A 4,126-nucleotide genomic window follows, 5' to 3' on the forward strand; every position below is an offset into this window, starting at 1 on the left:
CTCCCAGTGCCCCCCAGTCCCTTCCCAGAGCCTCCAACTCACCCCCAGTGCCCCCCAGTCCCTTCCCAGAGCCTCCAACTCACCCCCAGTGCCCCCAGTCCCTTCCCAGTGCCCCCCAGTCCCTTCCCAGAGCCTCCAACTCACCCCCAGTGCCCCCCAGTCCCTTCCCAGAGCCTCCAACTCACCCCCAGTGCCTCCCAGTCCCCTCCCAGTGCCCCCCAGTCCCTTCCCAGAGCCTCCAACTCACCCCCAGTGCCCCCCAGTCCTTCCCAGAGCCTCCAACTCACCCCCAGTGCCCCCCAGTCCCTTCCCAGTGCCCCCCAGTCCCTTCCCAGAGCCTCCCAGTCCTCTCTAACACACTCCCAGTGCCTCCCACTTCTCTCTAACACACTCCCACTGCCTCCCAGTCTAGTCCCAGTGCCTCCCAGTGCCTCCCAGTGCCATCTAACAACCCCCAGTGCCTCCCAGTCTAGTCTCAGTGCCTCCCAGTGCCCTCTAACACCCAGCCAGTGCCTCCCAGTGCCCTCTAACACCCCCTCAGTGCCTCCCAGTCCTCTCTAACATCCCCCCAGTGCCTCCCAGTCTAGTCCCAGTGCCTCCCAGTGCCCTCTAACACCCTCCCAGTCTAGTCCCAGTGCCCTCTAACACCCCCCAGGGCCTCCCATTGCCCTCTAACACCCCCCCAGTGCCTCCCACTGCCCTCTAACAACCCCCCAGTGCCTCCCAGTCTAGTCCCAGTGCCTCCCAGTGCCCTCTAACACCCCCCAGTGCCTCCCAGTGCCCTCTAACACCCCCCAGTGCCTCCCAGTGCCCTCTAACACCCCCCAGTGCCTCCCAGTGCCCTCTAACACCCCCCCAGTGCCTCCCAGTGCCCTCTAACACCCCCCCAATGCCTCCCAGTGCCCTCTAACACCCCCCAGTGCCTCCAGTGCCCTCTAACACCCCCCAGTGCCTCCCAGTGCCCTCTAACACCCCCCCAATGCCTCCCAGTGCCCTCTAACACCCCCCCAGTGCCTCCCAGTGCCCTCTAACACCCCCCAGTGCCTCCCAGTGCCCTCTAACACCCCCCCAGTGCCTCCCAGTGCCCTCTAACACCCCCCAGTGCCTCCCAGTGCCCTCTAACACCCCCCCAATGCCTCCCAGTACCCTCTAACACCCCCCCAGTGCCTCCCAGTGCCCTCTAACACCCCCCAGTGCCTCCCAGTGCCCTCTAACACCCCCCCAGTGCCTCCCAGTGCCCTCTAACACCCCCCAGTGCCTCCCAGTGCCCTCTAACATCCCCCCAGTGCCTCCCAGTCCTCTCTAACATCCCCCAGTGCCTCCAGTGCCCTCTAACACCCCCCAGTGCCTCCCAGTGCCCTCTAACATCCCCCAGTGCCTCCCAGTCCTCTCTAACACCCCCCAGTGCCTCCCAGTGCCCTCTAACACCCCCCAGTGCCTCCCAGTGCCCTCTAACACCCTCCAGTGCCTCCCAGTACCCTCTAACACCCCCCAGTGCCTCCCAGTGCCCTCTAACACCCCCCCAGTGCCTCCCAGTGCCCTCTAACACCCCCAGTGCCTCCCAGTACCCTCTAACACCCCCCCAGTGCCTCCAGTACCCTCTAACACCCCCCCAGTGCCTCCAGTGCCCTCTAACACCCCCCAGTGCCTCCCAGTGCCCTCTAACACCCCCCCAGTGCCTCCCAGTGCCCTCTAACACCCCCCCAGTGCCTCCCAGTCCTCTCTAACATCCCCCCAGTGCCTCCCAGTCCAGTCCCAGTGCCTCCCAGTGCCCTCTAACACCCCCCCAGTGCCTCCCAGTGCCCTCTAACACCCCCCCAATGCCTCCCAGTCTAGTCCCAGTGCCTCCCAGGGCCAATTAACCCGCACTCAGAGCTAATTAACACACCGTCCTTACCAGCTAATGGGTCATTAGGACTAATTACCCCCGCCTTGGGGGGCAATTAACCCCCCTAATACCCCTTGGGGGAGGCTGGAGCCTCTTGGAGGGGGGCGGGGCTAGTGGAGGGGCGGGGCTAAGAGGGAAGGGGGCGGGGCTAAGGGCGAGGGGGCGTGGCTACCGGTAGCCCCGCCCCTTCTCCTGCCACCATGGGGCCCCCCGGGCTCCTCCTGCTGCTGGGTGAGAGAGGGACCCCCCCCAACCCCCCCTATAGGGGACCCAGGACCCCCCTAAACCCCCCCCCAACCCCCCCATAGGGGACCCAGGACCCCCCTAAACCCCCCCCCACCCATAGGACCCCCCCCAACCCCCCCATAGGGGACCCAGGACCCCCCTTAAACCCCCCCACCCCTGCCCCCGCCACCCATAGGACCCCCCCCCCAACCCCCCCCTAGGGGACCCAGGACCCCCCTAAACCCCCCCTCCCACCCATAGGACCCCCCCAACCCCCCCATAGGGGACCCAGGACCCCCCTAAACCCCCCCCCCAACCATAGGACCCCCCCCCAACCCCCCCATAGGGGACCCAGGACCCCCCTAAACACCCCCCCCACCCATAGGACCCCCCCAACCTCCCCCATAGGGGACCCAGGACCCCCCTAAACCCCCCCCTCACCCTTAGGACCCCCCCCAACCCCCCCATAGGGGACCCAGGACCCCCCTAAACCCCCCCCACTGCCCCCCCCACCCATAGGACCCCCCCAAACCCCCCCACAGGGGACCCAGGACCCCCCTAAACCCCCCCCACACTGCCCCCCCCACCCATAGGACCCCCCCATAGGGGACCCAGGACCCCCCCAAACCCCCGAGGGGACCCAGGACCCCCCTAACCCCCCCCCCACTGCCCCCCCACCCATAAGACTCCCCCAACCCCCCCATAGGGGACCCAGGACCCCCCTAAACCCCCCCCAACCCCCCCATAGGGGACCCAGGACCCCCCTAAACCCCCCCCAATCCCCCATAGGACCCCCCCAAACCCCCCAGGGGACCCCAAACCCCCTTTCCTGCCCCCCCCCCCGCCCCTCCCCCATGGGAAGCCCAAAGGGGAAGTTCTGGGGGCTGGGGGAAGGGACTGGGAGGCACTGGGAGGGACTGGGAGGGACTGGGAGGGACTGGGAGGGGACTGGGAGGGGACTGGGAGGCACTGGGAGGGGACTGGGGGGGTTACTGGGAGGGACTGGGGCTGATGGGTGCTCCCCTTCCTCCCCCCAGTTCTTGCAGGGCTGGTGGCGGCCGAGAGAGGTGGGGGAACTGGGACGCACTGGGACGCACTGGGAGGCACTGGGAGGGGCTGAGATAACGCTGGGGGGGTAACTGGGAGGCACTGGGGGTGGCTGGAGGGTAACTGGAGGCACTGGAGGGGCACTGGGGGGCACTGGGAGGCACTGGGGGGCACTGAAGCTAACTGGGGGGCACTGGAGCTAACTGGGAGGCACTGGGGGGGCACTGAAGCTAACTGGGGGCACTGGAGCTAACTGGGAGGCACTGGGGGGGCACTGAAGCTAACTGGGGGGCACTGGAGCTAACTGGGAGGCACTGGGGGGACACTGAAGCTAACCGGGGGGCACTGGAGCTAACTGGGAGGCACTGGGGGGGGCACTGGAGGGTAACTGGGAGGCACTGGGGGGGCACTGGAGGGTAACTGGGAGGCACTGGGGGGGCACTGGAGCTGACTGAGGGAGCACTGGAGCTAACTGGGAGGCACTGGGGGGGCACTGGAGGGTAACTGGGAGGCACTGGGGGGACTGGAGGGTAACTGGGAGGCACTGGATTTAACCGAGGAGCACTGGAAGGTAACTGGGAGGCACTGGGGGGGCACTGGAGCTAACTGGGAGGCACTGGGGGGCCTTGGAGGGTAACTGGGAGGCACTGGAGTTAACTGAGGGGCACTGGAGGGTAACTGGGAGGCACTGGGAGCACTGGTGACCCTGGTGGCCAGGCTGCCCCCCCTGCCCCCCCCGGCCCCGGGCCAGTGGCGGCCATCGCGGTGGCCGACGTCGTCCTCACCCTGGTGATCGCGGGAGGAGCCTTCTGGCTGGGGAGGGGTACGCACTGGGAGGCACTGGGGGGGCACGGGAGGGGGACTGGGAGGCACTGGGGGGGCACTGGAGCTAACTGGGAAGCACTGAGGGGCAATGGATGGTAACTGGGAGGCACTAGAGGGCACTGGGGGGTAACTGGGAGGCAC

General features: G+C 67.4%; 1 long non-coding RNA gene across 1 annotated transcript; it reads left to right on the forward strand.

Annotated features, from left to right (window-relative positions):
* Nucleotides 1-2,055: 2,055 nt before the first annotated feature.
* On the forward strand, nucleotides 2,056-3,983 carry LOC138734826 (uncharacterized). The gene is made up of 3 exons (XR_011339643.1): nucleotides 2,056-2,119; nucleotides 3,151-3,180; nucleotides 3,878-3,983. It is a non-coding gene; the product is annotated as an uncharacterized lncRNA (long non-coding RNA).
* Nucleotides 3,984-4,126: the final 143 nt, after the last annotated feature.

The sequence above is a fragment of the Phaenicophaeus curvirostris genome, unplaced genomic scaffold (assembly GCF_032191515.1).
Source record: "Phaenicophaeus curvirostris isolate KB17595 unplaced genomic scaffold, BPBGC_Pcur_1.0 scaffold_258, whole genome shotgun sequence".
NCBI classification, from domain to species: domain Eukaryota; kingdom Metazoa; phylum Chordata; class Aves; order Cuculiformes; family Cuculidae; genus Phaenicophaeus; species Phaenicophaeus curvirostris.